The sequence below is a fragment of the Galleria mellonella genome, unplaced genomic scaffold (assembly GCF_026898425.1).
Source record: "Galleria mellonella isolate WM207_F2 unplaced genomic scaffold, CSIRO_AGI_GalMel_v1 utg56, whole genome shotgun sequence".
NCBI classification, from domain to species: domain Eukaryota; kingdom Metazoa; phylum Arthropoda; class Insecta; order Lepidoptera; family Pyralidae; genus Galleria; species Galleria mellonella.
This window is the reverse complement of record NW_026442117.1, coordinates 5,496,490-5,509,026: the sequence shown is the minus strand read 5'-3', so window position 1 is coordinate 5,509,026 and position 12,537 is coordinate 5,496,490. Positions and strand designations below refer to the sequence as shown.

At 34.7% G+C, this 12,537-nt stretch overlaps 1 protein-coding gene across 3 annotated transcripts in view; it reads left to right on the top strand.

Annotated features, from left to right (window-relative positions):
- Positions 1-2,961: 2,961 nt before the first annotated feature.
- Positions 2,962-12,537, top strand: part of LOC113516035 (uncharacterized) — a 223,195-nt gene continuing 213,619 nt past the window's right edge. For 2 of the 3 annotated variants that reach the window (XM_052899170.1, XM_052899168.1), the window contains exon 1: positions 2,962-3,253. The gene's annotated coding sequence lies outside the window, so the exon portion shown is untranslated. The remainder of the gene's footprint in view (positions 3,254-12,537) is intronic. The other variant, XM_052899169.1, reaches the window with a different exon arrangement.

The window sequence follows — 12,537 nt, the reverse complement described above, 5'->3', positions numbered from 1 at the left end:
GAAAACTCGAGTATATACCTAGTTACACATACTCTGCACCTAGCCAGGACTCGATACTGGAGTCAAGCACGTAACGTTCAAAAACTTGTGCAAAAAGCTCGCTGTTCACTACTAGATAGATACGATTATATTGATAAGCGGAAGCGGTTTTATATTTTTAACTAAATTTTAAAAGAAGAAGCTTCTCAATTCGGTTGTGTTTTTTTTTAATGTTTGTTGCCTCATAACTCCGTCAGTTCTAAACCGATTTGGAAAATTCTGTTTTTTATTTGAAAAGATATACTTACACATTAACTTTAAAGAAATTTTATTAAAATCGGTGCAGTAATTTAGTTTTTAAATCAAAATAATTTAATTATGCCACAATTGAAGTCGGTTTTATTTGTGAAACACGATTTATATTATTTTAGAACGAAATCTTAAATTATTGCTCTATTGAATCTAGAATTTATTTCTCTCAAATTCTCATTAAAATTCAATATGACTTACGACAGTTATTTTTAACAATAATAATAACAATACTGAAACTATAATACTATATATAATACATTAACCATATAAAAATGATATCAAAATCGGTTCAGTAATTTAGTTTTTTAAATCATAATAACTGATTTAACCACAGTTGAAGTAATTTTTTTTTTATGTAAAACAGTTTATATTATTGTGGAACTAAATCTTTAATTAATACAAATTTTAGAATTTATAATTCCCACCAAAATTCAATATGACTCACGATAGTTATTTCTAACAATAATAATATTTAAACTATTATCCTATTAATATAGTAAAAGCGACCCTAATTTAGCACATAAGATACTTTATATATACTTTTTTATTCACGCGGATGAAACCACGGGATACTGCTAGTATTTTATATTTTAAATTTCAACAATACTTTTGAATACACGATATTTTTATTTCACACAAAATCCGCTGCTCGCTTCCGCGTATGCCACCATATCCTCTCCCTATCGCCGTAAGAGGCTAAAGCTTTGTTGCAAAAGGCTGCACGCCTTTGATACAAGTTGGACATTGTTCGTGGAGTGGCGCGTCACTAGTGGACGAATTAGTGATGTACCATGTTGGTTTTTGTTATTATTATTTCAGCCCTTAACTGTGTACTTATAGGGAATTTTGCCAGTAGTTGCTACGTTTGGCAGGCGGATTGACAACCGCAGTTAAGTTTTTACACATGTATTAAGAGGGACGTTGCTGCCCATCCCTCCACGTCCACGGGAAAGAAAGGGGTGACCCATTTTAGGCCGGGACCGACATGGCGACATGTTGGTTTTAGATCATTAATTAATTTTTAAAATAAAAGCAATGCAATACACCTAAGAAATAATAATTATTATACTTTATGTATTATGTGTAGGGTAGATTATATATTCATTATATATATATATATATATATATATATATATATATATATATATATATATATATATATATATATATATATATATATATATATATATATATATATATATATATATAAAAAAAAAAAAAACATATACAAAGTTCAAACATTTAAAATTGAACCACTTTGAATACCGGTACGTACCTAAATCGAATAACGCAAAAAAAAAGAAAATCAAAACGAGCAAACACGAAGGCGCTGGGCGCGAAATAAAAACGCGCGTAAAACTTTTTCACCGGCAACGCAAACGGCCGTCCCGTACCTTTATAATATTCATAGCTGGAGTTTTTCCACATTCACCCCGGTTTCACTCGCATAACGTATACGAATTGCCTTCATTTTCCTTATTTGCTTATAATTTTAACGAAAAATACCATTGCAATTTTAATAAGAATATTTAACTTTGACGTTAAGTTTTAGTTACTTAAACTGGCTAAAATTAAAGTCTTATAAAATAATAACTTTTTTTTTAATGTATGAAAATAGAATGGTAACCCCGTCTATGCTATTGATATACGCTGGAGGGACCAATGATAGATGACAGATGAAGATGAAGGCCCATCGAGACAAATTCGACAAAAATTTACCATGATGGTTTCCAGGAAGAACCGTGTGGAAATCGACCTCACAGGATATATTGTTAGAAATGAGGTTATTAGAGCCTATTACTAACAATCTCTTTCCCTCCAAATAAAACCTTTAAATTATTAATTTTTTTATTTACATTGTTTTTTCATCTCGGATTTTGTTAAAATTTGTTGTAAAAAATATGTCGAAGTAGGTACGTACCTACTTCGACATATTTTTTCTTCTTCGACAGGGATATTTAGTACGTACTAAATATCCCTGTAAGAAATAATAGGGATATTTTAAAATTAGATACATTTAAAAAAATATATAAGAACCGGTGGATAAATCAATTAAAAGATTATATAAAACAAGAAAGTTTATAATATTTATAATATCTATCTTCAGCACTTAATTTATAAATATTTTTAATCAATTTTCTTTTTGAAGTTCTAATCCACACTTTTTCATAAAACAAAAACGTAAACTCGAGAGACGAAGGCAAGATAATACACAGCCTATGCATAATTTATTTATGACTCAGTATTTTTTCTGTTAACATTTTTATTAAAAAAATGTTAATGTCGATAAAAGAAGATGATAAAATCTTTATTAAATTACAATATTATGGTGTTTTGCATATCTGTATATATATAGTATACCTACTTAACCATCAGTCAATATAACACAAAACTGGTGTTTCAAGTGTCTATTATTTAAAAGATCACTTATTTGGAAAGCTTTTCAAGTTATTTTCGACATCATAAAATCGTAACACGTGGCCCACAACAAAAACGCGCCAATTCACATTTCTCATTTTGTGCAATGATTGTAAGTAAACCAAATGCGTGCCATGTGGTCATTCTCCAGCATACCAGGCTCGATCCGCTAACTTCATTCTTATCCATCGCCCCTCTCTTTCACACTTACTGATTTGTCATTCAAATGTCTCTTGACCTTTCTCTCTAACTCACGCGCGCGCCAGTCCACGACCGCGCTTCCAGTGTGGTGTACTTATTTGACGCTCCTCTGATTCGCGTGATAACTTTCGTGTAAAAGTGGCATTAATACTTTTTTCGTGTTTTTGCGAAAGTGTTGCTGTGCTTGTCGGAGTGTGAAAACAGTTACTGTGTGATTTTCAATACATTTTGTTTATTATATGTTCAGTTAAAGTGTATTTTGGAATGTTGCAAACAGCTCAGGTAGTGTGGTGCGAAACCTGAGGTTTTGTTAATACGATCTGAGCGAATTCTATTACAGTTGGTAACTATATTTTTTCTTATCATTATTGTTTGTAGGTAGGTATTAGAATTATTGCGGTTTGGCCTCTAGCTTTGATAGACTGTTTTTTGTTATCTATTATTAAATTTTACTAGTCATGTGCAACGATTACTATTGTGATTTACTCAAAAAGTATATATAAATAAATATACTAAAGAATATTTATCAACGTCTGTAGTACTTCTAAAATAACAATAGACTCTGGACAACAATAACTTTGTAATTTTACACACTTGTTTAAATAGTTATAACTTGGTATTATTTAATTGAATCAAACAAAAAAATCACCTTGACTTAAAATTTAAGAGTAGCTAACATAAAATTTTCTCATAGGACGATAAATTATTCAACCTTGTATGGAGGTAGTTGAGTAACAATCAATTTCTGCTAGAAATCATGCAAGTGTCCATTCACGGAACTAATAAACGATAGCAAGTACACTTTATCTTGATGATTTCACATCATTTTTTCTTTTGATGGATGATAATGGAATGGTAACCCCGCCTGCGCTATCGATATACACTAGCGGGGCACCAGTGAGAGACGATTGGTGAGGATGAAAAGGCAGGTCAGTTAGCCCATCTTGAAGAATTCAACAATAAATTAGTCACGATGGTTTCCAGGGGGAACCGCGTGGAGTTCGACCTGATAAGGTATATTGATAGCAATGGGAACTAACCTCCCCATTACTAACAATTCCTTCCCCCCGATTTCACATGTTTGCGTGTAATTACCTTATCACTAAGTATGCTAGTGAGAAAAACTCATACATACAAAGATAATTTTAGTTAAGTTGTTAATTACTTAAGTTATTACCTCTACTGTAAAATATAGTAAGATGGTTTTCGTACTTTCTGGTCCTTTTTTATCTATGCAGTTATGTTATTATTGAGAGTCAGGCTTTTAAGGCAGAAATACCAGTGACACAGCGATCTTTCTATGATCTTTTGTGCTCGCCCTTTAATGCATTTATAATAGTACAAATAAAATTGTTTACGTAACTTATTGGACGTAGAATTATAATATTCAAGACAGACTATCAATACGAGTATCATACACAGTATATATACAGTGTTTAGATATATTATATCAGAATTTATATTGACACCTTGACATTAGATAAGAGAAAAATGAAGCAACTTTTTTTTTTATTATTTGCCACTGGTAAATTTCCATTTTTTTTTTAATGGATGATAATGGAATGGTAACCCCACCCGCGTTATCGGTATACATCGGCGGGGCACCAGTGAAGGATGATGGGTGAGGATGAAACAGGTCAGTTAGCCCATCGTGACGAATTCAACAAGGATTGTTCACGATGGTTTCCAGGGTGAACCACGTGGAGGTCGACCTGATAAAATATATTGCTAGCGATGGGGCTGTCAAACTCCATTGCTAACAATCCATTTCCCCCCATGTATATTTCCATTTGTTAAACACTTATAACGTCACACTAAAACCGGTTTGTAAGGATTTCTTTTCTTTTTACTGCAAAGTGGTACAGAAGCGTGACAAGTTTGTCACGATTTTGTTTCTTTTACTGTCTCCGAGCTATGTTACACTCCACAGATGACCAATCACGGTAAATGCGCACGTAATAGGTACTTGATTTTCAAACTTATGTTCGAAATAAAGATCATTAAACTAGAATCGATAAATTACCACATAATTTTTTTTGTGCAACTTAAAATGTCAAAACAAGCTGACGGTCCACCTGATGGATAGTGGTAACCGTCGCCTATAGATATGAATAGTACTATGAACATAATAGACTGTTTCACTTATGATACTCCCCCATGCGTTGCCATTCCTGAGGACTCAGGTGTTATTCCTCTGTACCCAGTAAATTCACGCCATATCCCACCCTTCAAACCGAAACACAGGCATGCAAACACAACTGCTTCACGGTTGAAACACGAATGGGACAGAGGTACCCAAGCAATCGACTTTTGTACAAAGTTTTCCTCTGGTGAAACACCGGTTTTACCCCCATACGTTGCCATTCCTGAGGACTCAGATGTTTTTCCTCTGTACCCTGTAAATTCACGGCATATCCCACCCTTCAAACCGAAACACAGGCATGCAAACACAACTGCTTCGCGGTGGAAACACGAATGGGACAGAGGTACCCAAGCAATCGACTTTTATACAATTTTATAAAATCCTGTTTTATTGCTACTTGCGCGACTAAACAATATCGTATTACTTGACCACAAAGGTTTGTGGTTACAAATGAATATAGAAAATGAAATATATTATATATCATAACAATATATATATATAAAACTTTTTATATTATTATAGACAGACCAGAGGGTCAACCAAACACGAATGGGACAGAGGTACCCAAGCAATCGACTTTGTACAAATGTCGATTGCTTGGGTACCTCTGTCCCATTCCTGTTTCTACCGTGAAGCAGTTGTTTGCATGGCTGTGTTTCGCTTTGAAGGGTGGGATATGGCGTGAATTTACAGGGTACAGAGGAATTACACCTGAGCCTTCAGGAATGGCAACGCATGGGAGGTATCATGGGCGAAACAGTATACTCTGTTATGTTCATGGTACTGCTCATGTCTATAGGCGATGGTTACCACTTTCCATCAGGTGGACCGTCAGTGTGTTTGCCATTCTAAGTTGCATAAAAAAAAATAGAATGCGCTACCTTTGCCATGAATGTCGTAAGAGGCGACTAAGGGAAATTATAGTTGAGGAATATGCAGCACCGTCTCTCTTAGAACGTTACCAGAGATTTAACTGCGGTTGCCAAGTGTGGTATCTACTGGCAAAACCCCTCAACAGTAGACACCATAAGGAAACAGCCCCCAGTCCCTGGTAGCCCAGAACTGTTCCATGTTCAACGGTGGACAGTTAACGTCTGAGATGATGATGATGTTGAGCTATTTTAAATCATTTAAAAATATAGAATACTAGCTTTGCGCCACGTCTACGTGTCACCAGAATATATTGATTGGCCGGATAAATAGTTGTCTGTCTACATTTCAAATATGCATTACCTGTATACCAAATTTAATGATGAATTATAGACACATTAATGCGCCATGAAGTAACAAACGAACACATTTTCATATTTATAATAGATGTATGAATATTATCTTTCAAATATATATATATATATATATATGTTTTGCACTACTACTGCCCACTCACTACTTACTATTTGCTATTTTATAAGCCTTTGTTAACATTGTTATTTATTATTATTACTTATTAGAAAGAATAAAACTCCATTCATTGTAGATTCTAAAGAAACAGTATTAAGTACCTGTTCTACTCACACATGTAACTGAATACATAGATACATGCACACATGCATACACAGATGCAAAACTAAGATGCAGTGTAATATTTTTTTCTAAGATTCAATAATTCTTAGAATGAATATATGACAAGTGTTGATCGGATTTCAAAGAATGACCTATCAAACATTCATTCTTAGAACTGAACAATTTCATTGCCACCCAAAACCTGTAACATGTTCTTAAATTATAACACATATTTTAAATTCCTTGCTTAAATATTAATCATTCATTTTGCCAGTAGTTGCCACGTTTGGCAGGCGGATCGGCAATCGCAGTTAAGGTTTTTTTAATGGGTGATAATGGTATGGTAACCCCACCTGCGGGGCACCAGTGAGAGATGACCGATGAGGATGAAAGCAGGTCAGTTAGCCCATCCTGATGAATTCAACTAGAATTATTCACGATGGTTTCCAGGGGGAACCACGTGGAGGTCGACCTGATAGGGTATATTGCTAGAAAAGGACCTTTTTTTAATGGGTGATAATGAAATGGTCACCCCGCCTGCGCTAACGGTATACGCAGGCGGGGCACCAGTGAGGGATGATAGGTGACGATGAAAGCAGGTAAATTAGCCCATTCTGACGAATTCAACTAGAATTAACCACGATGGTTTCCAGGGGAGCCACGTGGAGTAATGGTCGACCTGATATTGCTAGAAAAGGACTGGTAGCCAGCATTACTAACAAGCCCCCCCCCCCCTTCTTAAATAGTAGGTATATGTTCACTTAAGTAACATAGAGAACTAAAATAGTTAACCTGAGTATTGAATTAACGTCAAGTTGCTAATTGACTAGTTATCTAGTTGAGTACTTTGACTAACTTGAAACCTTAATGCGTCTTGCCTTAAGGTTTAAATTCCTCAAAATTGGACGCACACTGCAAATGTTAGGCTTTCTTTTAATATTATGGTTTTAAAGCCAATTGTCTACAACGTGGACATTTTTTATATATTACTTTTATTTATAATTTAAATTTTATTCTTCTTTCTTTACATTTGTCACTTCTCTTCTATGTTTTACACTACTTCTGTATCTTTGTTGCTATTTTTTTTATACAACTTAGAATGGCAAACAAGCTGACGGCCTACCTGATGGAACGTGGTAACGGATGGGTGGTGGTGGTGGTGGGTTTATCTTACTACGCAGTCAGAAACTTAAAAAATACTAATTAATTTAATATAATATTACGGAGCTAATGTTACTAAGATGACAGCGCCTCTCTCGTGAAATAATTCCTTACTAACATTATAAATGTGAAAGCGAGTTTGTTTGTTACCTTATAGCTCCTTAACGGCTTAACCAATCACTATGAAAATTGATATACGACGCGGACAAAGTCGCGGGTGAAAAGTAGTACATGTATATCTATATCTATACTTATAATAAATCTGTAGAGAGGTCAATTCTGTACATGAAATATATTTCCAAAATTACTATCAGGGGGTGATTAGTGATCGATACTGATGCCAAAAATGCAATCAGTAAAATTTTTGTCTGTCTGTCTGTATGTTCGTTAAAGAAACAAAAACTACTCGACGAATTTTAACGAAACTTGGTATAATTACTCTTCATACTCCTGGGCACGTTATAGTATACTTTTCATCACGCTACGATCAATAGGAGCAGAGCAGTGAAGGGGAATGTTAAAAATGTCCACTCGTGCGACGCTGGGACGGGTCGTTAGTAATACATATAAAAAAACTCTTTTGCTCATTCATAACGTTTGTTGCTTTAAATAAAAACTCATGAAAAATAACCATTGTACGAGAGTCTCACATTAACATGGATATTGCTCAAGTTTGAACGTAATGTACTCAAAGGTTGTTTATTATGTAAAATTCTGAAGGTCGCTTACTTCGTTGTGAGAATATGAATTTAGTACGAAACAGTACAATGAAGATCGGTCTTTTCTCTCTTTCTGTTCATATATGTATATATATATATGTGTGTGTGTGAATGTATGCCCATTTTGTTTATTGGAAGTTTTATTACACGTTCTTATATTTTATTACATATTATATTTTACTGTACGTAACTCTATTGACTCGCTTATCTAAATTAGGAATAATTACATAAAATGATCAAAATTCGTGGTCAAAAATCTCGTTCGTCATTCACTGTTCATCTCTAAGTTTGACTTGTAGAGAACGCTACTAGTATTAAATCCCCTTTTTGTACCATGTTTTCTTTTGGTCAATAATGTTATTTAAAATTAAAAAATAAAAAGGAAATATTAATTATTGTTTTCTCATTGTGATTATTTCTTGTAATTGTTTATATTTATAATAAGTTTACTATTGTAATCTTATGGAGGAAACAATAAAGAGTAAAGTACATGTTACATAAAGTAACATAATTGTCTTCTGTTATGTTCATAGTATTCCTTAACAAGCAAAATGTTTTAGGTCATTATTTTATTTATTAGACGTTTTAATTTTATAATAATACATATAATATAGTAATGTAAAAAAAAAACTTTTGTCACTGGCGTGTTATTGTCAAAATATGTATACTTTTACTACTTTATATTAATACGTATTTTTTTTTAATAAATTTTATGATACAAATTGTATTGTTTATCAATAGACGAACTCTTTTGCCATTTGTCTAGAGGCCCTGCTCACGCGAAGTCACTGGTCATCAAGTCATTATCTAAAGAATAGTGGTGAAAAGCTAGTCATAAATAATTTTTACCCAAAAACTCTTCACAAATACAAATAATATTAATCTTTCTTGCAGAACATATATCTCATTGCAAGATGCACCAGCTGGGTCAATAAACGTTCAGTCCAAATATTGGATAGCTAGTGGGCAAGCGTGTATCGTGCACTTTACACGTGTCGAAATTGTCTAGTTCCCAGTTTTGTTTTTATTTAATGCCATAATATTTATATAACATATGTTATATATAACACATATCTATCAGTTAATAATTAATCATTATACTTCTTACTTGTAAACATTATGAGTAAGTACATACATATCTGTCACGCCTGTCCCCCATTAGGGTAGGCAGAAACAATGGAACGCCAAATGCTTCGATTCAAACAAACCTCTTTCGCTTCCTCCACATTCATCAATCTATTCATACACGCACGCCGGTTACGCGTACTTTTAATTTGGCCCTTGTTTAGCATGTCGCCTATTTGGTCGACATACGTCCGTCTAGGGCGACCCCTACCGATATTTCGATTCCGATATTCATGCTTGATAAATCTCTTTCGCAATTCTTCTTTCATCCATCCTCTCTAGTACCTATGTGTTATATATTATAGTATTTTTAATCTCATTAAGTCCCGATTGTGTATTTTAAAATAAGTATAAATGGCGCGAAAGTTTAAAATTACAAATAAATTAATCAACGATTCTTGTGAAGAAATATATGATTTAATTAGCATCTTTTATATATATATATATATATATATATATATATATATATATATATATATATATATATATATATATATATTTTCAACGAATATACTTATACCTCTTTCTTTTTTTTCTAGTAACTACACTACAAGTCGTGTAATCTACGTAATATATCTATCATAATGTTATATCTCTTATCTGACATCCCTTATCATCCTGAACATACTGTAGGGTTCCGTATCCAAGCAACCCCTTCAAATTCCGACAATGATTCACAGGTTTTTAATAGTATATATAGTATATAATATAAATTTAGGACGTATTAATTTTAATATTAATATCAAAAATAAATAAATATAAAGATTACTTTTTAAATTAACTATATGATAACTTTAACTGTATAACCTTAATAAGTTTATAAATATATTCCGGTATTATTATTTTCCAATTATTAATTACTTGCTTATACACGTGATTTCGTCCTCGTCCTGGATATCTTTTTACCACTGCTAAACAGAAGCTTTCCCCATAAAGGGAGCTTTGCCAATAATTGCCACGCTTGGCGGGCGGGTTGGCAACCGCTGTTAGGCTTTTAGACGTGTTTTAAGAGGGACGCTGCTGCCCATCCCTCGCCCTCCCTTAGTCGCCTCTTACGACGCCCACGGGAAAGGAATGGGACCATACGCAAATTCTGTCTATCTGAAATGTGCAAAAAATACTATCTTTGCGCATAACTAAGGACTTTCCTGATGGAAAATAGAAACCGTTGTTCATTGATATGAGTTACCACTGCGCTACCATTTCTGAGGACTATATTTTTTTTAATAGATGATAATGGTATGGTAACCCCGTCTGCGCTATCGGTATATCGGGGCACCAGTGATGGATGATTAATCAGGACGAATGCAAGTCAATTAGCCTATCCTGACTAATTCAACTAGAATTAGCCACGATGGTTTCCATGGGGAACCACGTGGAGGTCGACGTGACAAGGTATATTGCTGGTAATGGGGCTATTTGACCCCATTACTAACAATCCCTTTCCTCTAATAATATGAAATCCTTAACTTATATTACAAAGAAGACTTCCACGTGGTACCCCCTTGAAACCTTCGTTTATGATTCTTGTGGAATTTGTCACTATGGACTAACTGTATTTGCTTTCATTCTCACCTGTAATCTCTCACTAGTGCCCCGCCAGCGTATACTGGTAGCGCAGCAGGATTATCATTCCATTTTTATCCAATAAAAAAAAAAAAAAAAAAAAAAAAACACCAGAATATGTGATATTGATAATAGTGATATTAATCGCGTTTCAACCGTGAAGCAGTTGTGTTTGCATGGCTGTGTTTCAGTTTGAAGGGTGGGATATGGCGTGAATTTATTGGGTACAGAGGAATAACACCTGAGTCCTCAGGAATGGCAACGCATGGGCGGGTATCATGGGCGAAACAGTATACTCTGTTATGTCCATGGTACTGCTCATGTGTATAGGCGACGGTTAGCACTTTCCATCAGGTGGGCCGTCAGCTTGTTTGCCATTCTAAGTAGTATAAAAAAATGTGAATATAAACCTATTGATCTTACAACTGATTACAAGAGATTATTCGAGTCAGCGATGTAACAAAAGATGGTGTAGACTGTAGACTCCCACATTACTAAGAACCGGTTTAAACGGAAAATGCAAAAACGACCGCACTATGAGTTATAACAGGTTGGTGGTACGAATTAGCGTTTTATGGTTGACGGAATCTTGTGTTATGAGGTCATTGCAGTTTTATTTATTTGATTTTTAACCGACTTCGAAAAGAGAGGTTGTATTTTTGATTTAATTTTACATTTGGATATATTGCTAGCAACAGACTTGTCCAATATCCGAAGGTTATTTTGTTTTAAATTTTTTATAAATGATAATGGTATAGCCCCGCCTGCGCTAACGGTATACGCTGGCGGAGCGCCAGTGAATTCTCGCCTATCGAGAATGAAAACAGGTCAGTTACACCATCATGATGAATTCATCAGGAATTAACCATGATAGTTTCCAGGGGGAACCGCGAGGAGGTCGACCTGGTTGGGTATATTGCTAGCAATGGGGTTCTCAGTCTCCATTATTAACAATCCCTTTCCCTCCAATACCCGAAGGTTGTGTAACGGTATACATTGGCTGGGCACCAGTGAGGGATGATAAGTGAGAATGAAAAGGCAGGTCAGATAGACCGTCGTGATGAATACACCTGGAATTTAGCACGATGACTGAAACAGGGTGGATCCCGTTGAGTTCGACCTAACAGGGTATATTGTTAGCAATGGGACTGGCAGTTCGCATTACTAATAATCCCTTCCCCTCTATTTGATATTTTAAGTTTTTTTTTTATACAACTTAGAATGGCAAACAAGCTGACGGTCCATCTGATGGAAAGTGGTAACCGTCGCCTATAGACATGAGCAGTACCATGCACATAACAGAGTATACTGTTTCGCCCATGATACCCCCTATGCGTTGCCATTCCTGAGGACTCAGGTGTTATTCCTCTGTACCCAGTAAATTCACGCCATATCCCACCCTTCAAACCG